This window comes from Fundulus heteroclitus, chromosome 5, assembly GCF_011125445.2.
Source record: "Fundulus heteroclitus isolate FHET01 chromosome 5, MU-UCD_Fhet_4.1, whole genome shotgun sequence".
NCBI lineage: Eukaryota > Metazoa > Chordata > Actinopteri > Cyprinodontiformes > Fundulidae > Fundulus > Fundulus heteroclitus.
This window is the reverse complement of record NC_046365.1, coordinates 139,672-153,643: the sequence shown is the minus strand read 5'-3', so window position 1 is coordinate 153,643 and position 13,972 is coordinate 139,672. Positions and strand designations below refer to the sequence as shown.

Genomic DNA, 13,972 nt, shown 5'->3' with positions numbered 1-13,972 from the left:
AGCGTGGGGAGGGTGGAGCGGAGGGAGGCATGATTGAAGTCCCCTGTGATCAGCAGTAGAGAGCGGGGGTGCTGTGTTTGCAGATTGTTTACAGCTGCGTGGATCCGCTCACACGCGGCGGCGGCGCCCGCGAAGGGAGGGATGCAAACACAGAGCATGATCATGTGGCCAAACTCTCTCGGCAAGTAATAAACCCTTTTCACAGTGACGTCATGCAACTTCCGTTCTGCGGTGAAGCAGGGTATCTTTATTTCCGCCTTCTCCGCGACCAGTGTTTTTACATAGGGAATTCACACAGTCCCTCACTAATCTACCTAAATTTCGTTTGGGAGACGTGCACAGACTGGCACAAAAGCTTTCGGCCACACCAGCCTCCAAACTCCACAAAGATTACAAGTTTTTTGTGGAACAATACCTTTTCGATTATGAAGGTAAGAGCTTTGTCTTCTTAGCTCTGTTGTTAGCATAGATGCTAGGATAATGATAGCAATGCTACCGACAGGACTTTTGTCATTTATTAGTTTTCTATTTCTCTATTATATTGCTACGCTAGCTTTACTGCTATATCAGCTTATCTGTTTCACAGCTTTTAGCCAATGAGTCACACCAGGGATATAGTTGATGTATAATGTTGAGCCTTTTAATAATTTGTTTTAGAACAGTGTTAAATGCTGTTGGCCACTTGATCACAGTTAGAGCACGCTGTCACAGCTCTATGAATAAAAATGAGAAACCTCATTCCCTTCAGCTTTTTCTTTTTGTGTAGTATTTTACTGCGGTTGCAGACTTTGCAGAATCCCACAAAGTTCCTCTGTGGGTTCAGTGTGTTTCTCAGTCTCGTCAGTAGATTTTGAGCCTCAATTAAGAAAATAATTCTGCCCATTCCTGTTAAAACTGCGATAGTTTAGGACATCAAAGACTGAGAAAGACGCTGTCAATAATGTTGCATGCACACTGCATGCACACTAATAATCAGTTAATTATAGTATTTATGGATTATGCTGCTGTCCGGGTAAACCCCTCGTGTCCTATACTGTTATTTTTCCAGGAAGTGACCAAAAAAACATGGATTTTAAAAAACATCAGACATCACACTTCATATATTTTAGTTATTTATTACATAGATACTTCATAGCAGCTCTGTCCATTTTACCTTTTACCTGTCCTGTTTATCCTACTGCCTTGCTCCGGTTCTCCTCTGCCTTACAGAAGAGCTTGCTGCCGAGCTCTGGTGGGTTCTCCCCTGAACTGTCAATTACAGGATAAAGTGCAGCAGTGATTTAACAGTAAACAATTTAAATGTAAACAATGCAGGAGAAAGAGACAGTGTGCGATCACAGTGTACAGGTGAGTATTTTTAAAAACCGTATGTGCAGAAATTAATTTCTCAGATTAATTTCCTTTCATTAACAAATTGATTTTGACAGCTTTAATAAAAATTTACGTGGTGAGCCACTGAAATTATCTTGGGAAAAGCTAAATAAACTTATAACTCAATTATCTTTAAGAAAGAAAGATGGAGTTTAATTTGTTAAAGACCCCTTGCAGAAACATAGGTCTCCTCGGAAGAGAAGTGCTGACTGCAGACGTAAGTGCTGCCGTGAAGGATTTTAAAATTTGGCCCCTCGTCTCTTCTTATTGCCGTCACCCAATGGGCTCCAGTCTCAGCATCAGCCGGGAAGTCGTGAAAACTGAGATATGGAAAGTTTTTTTTTGTTGTTCGAACACTGTGGGACACTGCAGTAGCAGTTTCTCTGTGATTGTGCCATGCTTGGTGGATATGATGCTGCTGAGAGATGGACACAAGGGGAGAAAAATTAGATTAATTATAATACTTTTTAAAACCTTTATTTAACCAGATAAAGATCTCTTTTTTTAAAGGTTGATCTGACTAAGAGGTCAGCAGCACATGTCATTGTTTTATTACAGTATAATAAAACAATTTCAGGCTTCTACTTAAAATATGCAGTAATTTGCACAAAAACTAAAAAAAAGTGCATTAATATAAGTGCAAATAATATTATGAAGTAAATTCATTGTATATAATACACAGAAAATTCAGAAACAAAAGTACTGTCCAATAGACCCACGGTAATTTTTTTAGGAATGAACAAAAAGATTCAAATGGAATAAGATCTTTTTAATTCAGTGACTGCAATTATATATAACACGTCACCATAATCAAGTAAAGGGAACAATGTAGAAGATAAATGTCTCTTTTTTCACTCAGTGAACAAGATTTATTTCTAGAATAGCAAAGCTACAGTAATCATTTTATAACATCTATATCAGATTAATGACAGGTAAAGTAAGCTAACAAGCTGCTGCATGTTAGCTTTGATCTTCCTGTTACTGTCCCGATCAAAGCATCTATATAACAGCAATGATCGCTACAAATACTAAGGAAAATAAAGATAGTCAATGCGACACATTGTGGTCTCAGTCTTACCTTATGAAATCGCGCTGATTATCAGTGAAACACCTCTTCACCTCCCGAATTTTCTATGTAAAAGCATGTAGCCGGAAGTAAAGTGACCCTGCTCTGCTTCAAAACGGAAGTTGAGTGACGTCATGTGAAAAGGGTCTATAAGGTCTCAAACTCACTGCGAGAAGTTCAACATCTGAGCAGCATATCTGCTGCTTCACTTGAACATGCGCCGCGCTACACCACCTCTCATTCACAAACACCGCCAGCCCTCCTCCTCTCTTTTTTCCGCTCCCCGCAAAAGTTCTGTCCGCGCGGATAAGTTTAAAGCCGTCCAGAGAGACCACTGAGTCCGGGACAGATCCATCTAACCACGTCTCCGTGAAGCACATAATACTAGCGTCTCTGTACTTACTTTGGAAACGGGTTAGTGCTGTGAGTTCCTCGGGCTTGTTCCGTAGAGATCTAGCGTTTCCCGTGACAACCGATGGTAAATAACCTTTCCTCCGCTTCGTCCTCCCGCCCCGACATCCTCTCCGCCTCCTCCGTATTTCTGCGGGGATGTATAGTTTCTCAGCGTGGTGATGAACGGGGCCGCAGCGCGAGGAGTCACATAGTCCGAGAAGCTGGTTCCTCGTGTAGATCAAGGGACGCTCGGAGTCGCGAACAAAGGGGATCTCCACTTGCGGCATCGAAATGTGTCGAAAGTAACAAAAATATAATCACTAGAGTCCCAAAAGTTGGTTTCTTCAGGACATCTAGGCTCAGAATACCCGATCCGGTATTCAGTAATATACAAGCAATCCAGAAAACACAATAAAAAGGAGAAAGTAGGAAAGGAAGGGATACAGCCGATGTGACTGGCTGCTGCCTGCGCAGCGCCATCTTGGAATCTGCCTCCACCAAGTAATATGCTCCTGCTCTCAGGGCAGAGTAACCTAATTTATAATTTGTCTGAGGGCACTTCACGCTCTCTCCTGGTCCCAGGGCTGAAGTAATATGCTCCTGCTCTCACGGCAGAGTAAACTAACCTAAATCATAATTTCTATAAGGACAGTTCAGCTTCATGCTTACTCTGTGGGCCATCTAAAATCTGCATGCCCTTGTTGACGTTCTCTTCTTATTTTAGATAATGGAGAAATACTGGCTGAAGGGTGTTTCCAAAAGGCTGAAGAAGATACATGATGCCCGGGTTGAGCAAGAGGTCGTCATTGTCCAAGGAGAGGAAAAGGACTTCATGAACATTTATATAAATGAGGTGCAGGAAAAGCAGAATATGTATTTCAAAGCTCCAGTCTCCACTCATAAGGACTATCATTACTATGCCTGTGAAAGAGCCAGTGTTAAAAAAATGTGAATGTAATCATTTTATTTCTATCAAGTTACAGGTATTTGGTTTGTTTTAAGAGTTTGCTTTCAGGAAGGTTCTGTCGTATTTAACCTTAGACAGGGAGAACAAATTGTTCTCCCAGATAAGGCCGCAACAAAGCTTGTTCCCTTGTTTCTTTTCAACCCCCATGTTTGTTTTCAACCCCCATGTTGTAAATTCCTGAATCCTTTTGACCCAACCCTCCTGACCCCCTCTTTGATGTGTGACAATAAAGACAAGAGGACAGAAATGACCCGACGCAGACGATCCTAAACTTTCAGGGAGTGAAGTTCTCCGTTTGGGTTATCCTCTGTCCTCTTCTATAGAACAGTCTAAAATTGTGTTGTGTGCTTTTCATTCTAGGATAAAAGGGGTTATCTTTAATAACTCTATCAGCCTGGTGCCGTGACGCGGATCCCAACATATCAGCTCGCTGACGAGAGGAGCAACGCGCTGAAACCAACCGGTGGTCTGAGTCAAGGACCTGTCTAAAGTCCCGGGAGGTAATTTCCTCGCTGGGCCAGCGTCATAGGTTAACTCCTTTCGCCAACGAGGGATTGAAGGGATCTGACCGGGAGAAAAGCACACCACAGCAAGTAAGTTTTAAGCAACCGGTTAAAGTCTGATGTTCAGGGTTTCGGGTGATTAAAAGTTCCCCGAACAGTTGTGCAAGCGGTTTTAGTCCCTTGTAACAGGTGATTAAAAAAATCCCCGAAAAGTTAAATCGAGAGGTTTGAGTACCTCGAAGCAATACGACCGGTTTTCAGTCCGTCGTAGAATTAAAGGTAGCTAAAAAAACTCAGGTTAAAGTCCTGAACGGTACCTTAAAAGAAAAAAACACAGGATTAAGGTCCTGGAAGGTAGATAAACACAACACAAAAGTAATTAGGATGGGTTCAGGACAAAGTAGAAAGGGAAATCCCAGAGGGGATGAAAAGTTTGTGTATCCAAGTAAATTTAAAATGTTATTGCAATAAATATTATCATATATATTTCTTAATATTAAAAAATACTTGGAGAAGTGGAAGAAAAAGTATAAAATAGAGGGTGTTGAAGGTGAATCAATGGAAAAACGTTGTGTGCCGACTAAAAATACGCGCTAAGAAAAAAAAAAAAGGGGAAATAAAAAAATGTGTGTGTGTATGTATGTATATAAATATATTTATAGCTATATAAGGGCTTGACGTTGCGCGCTGTAAGTTATTTCAAGCACAAAATAGGCAGGATGAACGACAGCCCCGTGCGGCAGGAGGGGTGGGGTTGACTGATGGAACGGCGGCGACTGCAGCGCCGCCGCGTCCGGCTGGCAACCTTCCCCCAACACCTGTTGATCTCCCACAAAATTAGGCTCTAAATAAAAAGAACTCGCCAGACTGAAGAAGACAGACCACCACCGTATAATCATAATGTAGAAGGTGTAATTTTTCCGCAGGAAGATCCAGAATTATGGATCCAAGACATGGAGGGAATTTATAACTCATATGGTTTAAATCAGGGGTCACCAACCTTTTTAGACAATGAGAACTACTTCACTGGTGTTGTCGTATGAAGGGCTACCAGAACTGACCTTTGAACCAGAAGAGTCAGAATTTACCTTAATTTTATGTAAAATAAACAAAGTTTTCATGCTTTGTTATAGATATTGTAATTTTTAAATCTATATAAATTCAAGTGTGTTAAACAGGAAGAGAAACGAATAAAATAAAGTTTTAGATGCAGCTTAATGGTGTATTGTGCTGTTTTAGAACAGGCTGGTGGGCCCCATATGTGGTCATCGAGAAACACGCTAAAAAGGGAGGTGGTGTGTCTGGAGGGGGGGGGGACACATTTTCTGGGCAGATCCTTCATGTGACCCAGAAGAAATATTTTCTTTCCAAGCCACTGGACACCTCGACAGCGTTGAGGAAGTTTCCGAGGAGGCAGGGGCTTTCCTAGCGACCGAAGGGGCTTTCAGCCCAAACCAGTAAAAACAGATGGGGGGTGCTGGAATTGTGGGTCCCCCGACCATTGGTCCAGGGAATGTCCCAATCAGATACAAGCACCTCATCTGTGGGGACGGGGAAGAGGCTGCAGGGGTGGTTCTTCATATGAAACGTGACTAGGGGCGAGAGAAAATGGGGATCCAGAGCCATTAAAAACAGTAGATGTGTATGGAGCATGGGAGCTTTTAAATGCATTATAAAAACCATACATAGTGCTTACAATTAATGGACAGCCAGTTACTCTTTTATGCGATTCATGAGCCTATAAAACATGTATAAAAGATAATCTAGGGATAAAGGCATCTAAAATGTCCATTTTTGTAAAATCAGCAAATGGTCAAACATCCCTACAATGGATGTTAAAAGTAATAGAAATAAAGGACCCTCAAACAGGAAAAAGGGTTGCATGCTCCTTTAGTAATGTCACCAACTTGCCCCATTAATCTGTTAGGACGGGATGTAATGGAAAAATTAGGCATTGCAGTTTTCCCAACGCAGGATGGAATGAAAGCTGTCCGTGTAGAACATGTAATGTCGCTGCAACAAAATCCTCCTGGGTTTTATGCACTATACTTACCGTCTCTGCTCCAAATAAAAGAGAAAAGCAAACTTGTGCAAAATGCTAGAAGCATATTATCAAATCCAGAGGATGAAACTCAGTTAGCTGATCTACAAACCACTATGAATGTGTGCTTAACCCCAGATGAAAAGTTTGAAAAACAGGAAACTACAGTTTTGGCTATACAAAATATGTACACAGATGGGAGTTAATTTTGCAGCAGTTACTCTTATGCTTTCTATACAGATGCAAAAATTGTATGGCTTACCATGGGAACATTTTTTGTCATTGTCCAGACCAGTAAAGAGCAGTAGAGAGACACAGGCCCGCGTTTAAAAGCTGCAGAAAGAGCGTCTGATTTTCAGCCGTCTTGGACCAAACCCGGGGGGGGGGGGGGGGCAGAGCACCAACCTGACAGGGATTTTATCCCTTTTCAGTGTCCCGTGGGGGGGATTTTGTCGTTCCTGCAAGAGCTGATTGACAAAAGAATGGCATTCTCCATAATTAAGGTTTTGTCTGGCAGCTATTTCTGCATGCCATGTAGGCTTTGAGGGTAAAACAGCCAGCCAACACCCTTTGGTGGGCCGTTTTATGAAAGGAGCACGTAGGCTTCTGCCGGTTGCCAGGTCCCTGGCACCTCCATGGGACCTGGCAATGGTATTGGACGGCCTCACCAACCCTCCATTTGAGCCATTGGAGGAGGCTGATCTCAAGCATCTGTCCCTCAAGACAGTCCTGCTGCTAGCATTGATATCTACTAAACGTGTAGGTGACCTTTATGCTCTGTCAGTGAACCCCTCCTGCACCAAATTTGGTCCAGAGGATGCTAAGGTCTCACTGCAACCCAACCCGATTTTTGTACCTAAAGTGGTGGGCTCATTTTCTCCTATTACTCTTACAGCCTTCTCTCCTCCTCCTTTTTCCTCCCCGGAGGAACAGGCTTTGTCCGGTGTTTGCCGGGGTCTACGGGCCCACTCCACTAGGGGCTTGGTGAGGTCCTGGGCCCTCTTTAGGGGAGCGTCCATTCAGGACAGGCATGGACTGGTAATCGGGCGTACCGGGCATTTGCTCGGTGAGCCGACGTGCTGTTTGGGCCGGCAGACCCGACATGTATATTAATAATATGTATTATTATTATTATTATTATTATTATTATTATTATTATTATTATTATTATTATTATTTTATATATCTGCCTCGTTATATTTGCATAATGCATGAAGAAAAATAAAATCAGCAGCGCAAGAGTCTGTTCCGATCATCCGGCCCTTACCACAGGCTACTGCAGCCCATTGGTTATCATCCCTGACAGTCTAAAGGGCTAGGCCAATCATAAAGTAGAAAAACACCTTCACGCTCCATGTGGAACTTTGTGCAGCGGTGTTCACAGTAGTAATGGATAAGAAACGCAAGGGAGGCGCAGAGAAACTGCACGAAAAAAAGAAACAAGTTCTTCAAACGGACGCTGCGAAATGTGTCAAACTGACTGACATGTTCCCAACAGCAGGCCCTTCATCTGCTCCGGTGTCTGATGTAAAATATAGTGGAGGTGGTGGTGGTGGTTGTTGTTGTTGTTGTCAGTGACGTGCGGTAGAGTTCATAGCTGGTGAGGCACTGATGTCATCAGAGTCAGATTTACAAATACACTCCTGATCAAAATCTTAAGACCAGTCAAAAAAATTGCAAGAATTAGCATTTTGCACTATTGGATCTTAAGAAGGTTCTAAGTAGAGCTTCACAATGTTAAAAGGACAAATCAGTGCAAGAGACAAGAACATTTGAGCAGGGAATTGTCTGAAAACTGCATTTACACTCAAACATGATTTTTTTCAGTTGATCAAAAGTTTAAGACCATAGTCTTTAAAAGCCAAAAGCTGTGCAAACATCTGGATTCCATGTCATTTTCTGTGAAGTCTTTACACTGTCAAGACCTCCTGATGGCAAAAGCAAAAAAGCTCACTAACTTTGAACGTGGTAGGATTGTTGAGCTGCATAAGCAAGGCCTCTCACAACGTGCCATCGCTGCTGAGGTTGGACGCAGTAAGACAGTCATTTTGCATTTTTTAAATGATCCTGAGGGTTATGGAACAAAAAAGTCAAGTGGTAGACGCCAAAAAATTTCACCAGCTCTGAGCCGCAGGATCCGATTGGCTGTCCGTCAAGACACGGGACGATCCTCTACCCAAATTAAGGCCATTACTCGTGCTGACTGCAGCCCAATAACCATCAGACGGCATCTGCGAGAGAAGGGCTTCAGAAACAAAAAACGTCTTCAAAGGCCACGTCTTCTTCAACGCCACAGAATTGCCCGTTTGGACTTTGCAAGGATGCACCAAACATGGGACATTGAAAGGTGGAAGAAAGTTGTCTTCTCTGATGAGAAAAAATTTAACCTTGATGGTCCTGATGGCTTCCAACGTTACTGGCATGACAGGGAGATCCCACCTGAGATGTTTTCTACACGGCACAGTGGTGGGGGCGCCATCATGATTTGGGGTGCGTTTTCCTTCAATGGAACAATGGAGCTTCAGGTTGTGCAGGGGCGTCAAACAGCAGCTGGCTATGTGGAGATGTTGCAGCGGGCATCCCTCATGACTGAGGGCCCTCGTCTGTGTGGTAATGATTGGGTTTTTCAACAGGACAATGCTGCAGTTCACAATGCCCGCCTGACAAAGGAGTTCTTCCAAGAGAATAACATCACTCTTTTGGACCATCCTGCATGTTCCCAGGATCTAAACCCAATTGAGAACATTTAGGGATGGATGGCAAGGGAAGTTTACAAAAATGGACATCAGTTCCAGACAATGGATGCCCTTCGTGAAGCCATCTTCAACACTTGGAGCAATGTTCCCACTAGCCTCCTGGAAACACTGGCATCGAGCATGCCTAAACGATTGTTTGAAGTCATCAACAAGAATGGTGGAGCTACTCATTACTGAGTCCTTTTTTTTGACATTTTGATTTCTGTTTTGGGGGGTTTTCGGGTTTTTTTGAGCTATGGTCTTAAACTTTTGATCAGCTGAAAAAATCATGTTTGAGTATAAATGCAGTTTTCAGACAATTCCCTGCTCAAATGTTCTTGTCTCTTGCACTGATTTGTCCTTTTAACATTGTGAAGCTCTACTTAGAACCTTCTTAAGATCCAATAGTGCAAAATGCAAATTCTTGCAATTTTTTTGACTGGTCTTAAGATTTTGATCAGGAGTGTATATACACTCTACAGCAGGGGCCTCAAGCTCCGGTCCTCGAGGGCCGGTGTCCTGAAACTTTTAGAGGTTCCCTGCTCCCACACACCCGAATCAAATGGCACAATTAGCTCGTATGCAGTCAGGTTCTTCAGAGTCCTGCTAATTACCTGATTATTTGACTCAGGCGTGTCGGACCAGGGACACATCTAAAAGTTGCAGGACACCGGCCCTTGAGGACTGGACTTTGACACCTGTGCTCTACAGAATAGACTCATTGCAAAGTGCTGAAGGCGACTGATTGAGTCAAATTAATTCACCAAGAGACAAGGAAAAATATTGATTATTTGATGAAAAAATAAAAATAAATTATTTGTCATTTGACTGTAACAGTTTATGAGTTATGATGGATTTCTGCATTTGTAACACATTCTAAAACTATAACCCACATTAAGCACATTTCATTACAGAAACAAAACATGAATATTTATCGCTGTCTTACCTCTACTTATAAATTAAGTCCATGCGCAGCTCTTTCTGCACAAAAATATCTTCAGTTTCCGGTAAAAGTTCTCTTTATCTTCTTCAGTTTTAAAAGTCTCTCAGTCTCAGTGGAGCTCACTGCCAGGGAGGAAAGCCTTCCTTCATCAGTCCTGTTCCAGCTGGATGTTTAGAGTCTTTTTAGTGCTTTACTTGTTTAGCAAAACTCGCTAATAATACATCCATGACTTGCTGTCACTCTACAGTTTTGGATCAGGAGTGGTGCTCCTTGAGCGCCCCCTGCCTAGAGGCCAAGGAACTGCCGGCCTCACCTACAACCAGTTCTCTGCCTTTTATTTTTGCGCAGCAGCACAAAAACATGTTACCTGCACACAGTTTGATGACCAAAACACAATTCGTAATCCACATATATTAAATTGTGGAAAATCAGCTCATAACTGTTTGAACAATTGAATTTATGATCTAGAGACAGGAGGATGCATTCACAGAATGGAAGCCAGCGCAGTTAACATGGGATTGCGCAATCCCAGGGGAGGCCAAGCGCGCCTGTGTAGGAACCATGACAATGTGGTGGGCCAGTCTAATCCAAAATGCCAGGGCCGATTTTTTTGTCCCAGTCCACCCCTGATTCAGGACATATGTGCAGCAGCGAGTTGGTCATCGCCACTCGCATTTACTCGGTTCTATAAGTTGGATGTCTCATTTCCAAGTGTGGCGTCAGCTATATTGGACTCTGAGGCAATACTGGGACATGCACATCCGGTTGCTAGAGATAAGAAGTCTGGTAATACGGGAGTCTCCATATCCCATAGTGAGACATCGAAACGAATGCTATGAATGAGAACTATAGGTTACTTGCGTAACCCCGGTTCTCAGAGTAGCATGAGTGAGATGTCTCACCAGACAACCCTTCTTGCTGGGGTGAAGCAAGAAGAGGTACTTATTTCGAATGACGTGGTGTCATGCCCGGGTCATGGTCTACATCACCATGTCATGGTGACATGGTGATGTAGAGCTTGACATCAGGGTTTATAGTAAGGCGTCGCACCATTCCTTAAGACAGCCGTCTTAAGGAAACAGCCGTAGCAGTCTCGCTGCTGCTTGGCGTTTGCTCCACACGTGTTGACATTCTTATCACCAGCCAATCAGGATTGGCGTAATGAGATATATGCTTCTGAGGAATACGGCAAGGGGCGTATCCCATAGTGAGACATCTCACTCATGCTACTCTGAGAACCGGGGTTACGGTAACCTATAGTTTTAAAACTGAAGAAAATAAAGAGAACTTTTACCGGAAAATGATGATATTTTTGTTCAGAAAGAGCGCCACATGGACTTCATTTATAAGTCGAGGTAAGACAGCGATAATTATTCATGTTTTGTTTTTGTAATAAAATGTGCGTAATGTGGGTTATAGTTTTTGAATGTGTTACAAATGCAGAAATCCATCATAACTCATAAACTGTTACCAATCAAATGACAAATAATTTTTTTTTTTTTTTTTTCATCAAAGAATCAATATTTTTTCCATGTCTCTTGGTGAATTTTTTTGGCTCAGTCTCCTTCAGCACTTTGCAATGAGTCTACTCTGTAGAGTGTATATATTTGTAAATCTGACTGATGACGTCCGTGCCTCACCAGCTATGAACCCTACTGCACGTCACTGATAGAGATAGATAGATAGATAGATAGATAGATAGATAGATAGATAGATAGATAGATAGATAGATAGATAGATAGATAGATAGATAGATAGATAGATAGATAGATAGATAGATAGATAGATAGATAGATAGATAGATAGATAGATCATCACGAACCACACTCCATACCAGTAAGTGGCGGTAATGCTGCTGGAAGTTTGTTGCCAACCGTCATAAAACACCAGAAGAAGAAGAAGTACTTATAAAAATGAAACAGATGGGAATAGGTGGGAGAATGTATAATTGGATAGCAAATTTTCTACTAGATAGAAAGATAAGAGTAAAAGCTGGGAATGATTAATCAAATGAATATAATGTTGAAAATGGAATACCTCAAGGTTGTGTAATTAGTCCAATTTTATTTAATATAATGATCAATGATATTTTCTATGATACTGATAAATGTATAAAATCTGCACTGTATGCAGACGATGGGGCCATATGGATGAAAGGGAAAAATATTAAATATGTGGTAGAAAATATTAAAAAAGCAATTAGTAAAGTAGAAAAATGGTTTTATGAATGGGGTTTCAAATTATCAGCAAGCAAGTCTTGTTATATGGTTGTCACAAAGAAGAGAAATATTAATATAGAAACAATAACATTGTATGGACAGACTTTAGAAAGAGTAACAGAATATAAATATCTAGGTTTATGGTTGGACAGTTCTTACTCATGGAAAACACATATAGATAACTTAGAAACCAAGTGTAAAAAAGTTATTAATCTGTTAAAGGCTGTGGCTGGAAATAATTGGGGGGCAGATAAACAGTCATTATTAAGCATATACAGGGCTCTCATGAGAGCAATAATAGATTATGGCAGTATTATATATGGAGCAGCAGCTAAAACATTACAAAAAATAGAAAGAATACAGTGTAGAGCATTACGTATATGTACAGGAGCAATAAAAACAACACCTATTAATGCTCTCTTAATTGAAAATGGGGAAACTCCACTGGAAATGAGGAGAATTAAATTAGCTTTAGCATATTGGATGAAAATTAAAAGTAATATAGATAATCATGTGAATTCAACTATTATACAGAATTGTTGGGAATATGTGAAGTTCCAAAGTAATGGATTTGGATGGATGGTTAGGAAATGGATTAAAAAGTATGGATTAGAAGACAAGGAAATAGCTCAATTTAACCCAATTAGCGTTATTCCTCCATGGCTAATACCAGAGGTTAATGTAGATTTGCAAATTAATACAATGAAAAATGATTGGAATTTAAATGAAATAGGGATAAAAACTGATATTTATTTAAGAACTACATATAATAATTACCTTAAAATTTATACAGATGGTTCTAAGAATTTAAAAGGATATGTGGGAATAGGAATATATGTTCCAGAGTTTAAAAAATGTATTTATAAAAGAATATCAGATCAATTGTCGGTTTTTACAGCAGAAATGGTGGCAGTTATATTAAGCTTGCAATGGGTGGCGGAGATTCGACCAATCAGGGTGGTGGTGTGCACAGATTCTAAAGCAGTAGTGGAAAGTATTAAGGGAGAAGGAAATGATAGAAAAGATTTGGTATTAGAAATTCATAATATTTTATTTAGATTATATAGGGGTGGCATAGATGTTTGGTTTTGTTGGGTACCAGCACATGAAGGAGTAAAAGGCAATGAAAAGGCAGATAAATTAGCTAAAAGGGCTTTGGAGGGGGAAATAACAATTTCAATTCCTTTTGGGAAAGGGGAAGGGAAATCACTTATTAAAAGTAAAGAAATGGAGGAATGACAAAAAATATGGAATGAAGATAAGAAAGGAAGAAGATTATATGAAGTGCAAAAGTCAGTTCAAATTCGAAGCATTAATGAAAGAAACAGAAGAGAAGAAATAATAATTAGTAGATTAAGAATAGGTCATACCTACTTAAATGACATGCTTTATTTAATAGGAAGGAAAAATAGTGATAAATGTGAGAGATGTGGAGAAAAAGAAAATGTAGAACACATACTGATGAACTGTAAGTCATATAAACTTGAAAGGGAAGAATTAAAGAGAATAGTTAGAAGTATAGGGCATGAATGGAATCTTAAAGGTATATTAGGAAAGGATGGAAACATAACAGATATTCATAAATTAAGGAAAGCATTGTTTATTTATCTTAAGAATACAAAATTAAAAAATAGAATCTAATAGATGTGAAGTAACGCTACTACACACTCATGTACAGTAGGTGGCGGTATGCACCCTAAAGTTGCTTGTGATCCGCCATAATAGAAAAGAAGA

General features: G+C 40.7%; 1 long non-coding RNA gene across 1 annotated transcript; it reads left to right on the top strand.

Moving 5' to 3' along the window:
* Positions 1-303: 303 nt before the first annotated feature.
* On the top strand, positions 304-4,384 carry LOC118563020. The gene is made up of 3 exons (XR_004930966.1): positions 304-431; positions 3,555-3,683; positions 4,158-4,384. It is a non-coding gene; the product is annotated as an uncharacterized LOC118563020 (long non-coding RNA).
* Positions 4,385-13,972: the final 9,588 nt, after the last annotated feature.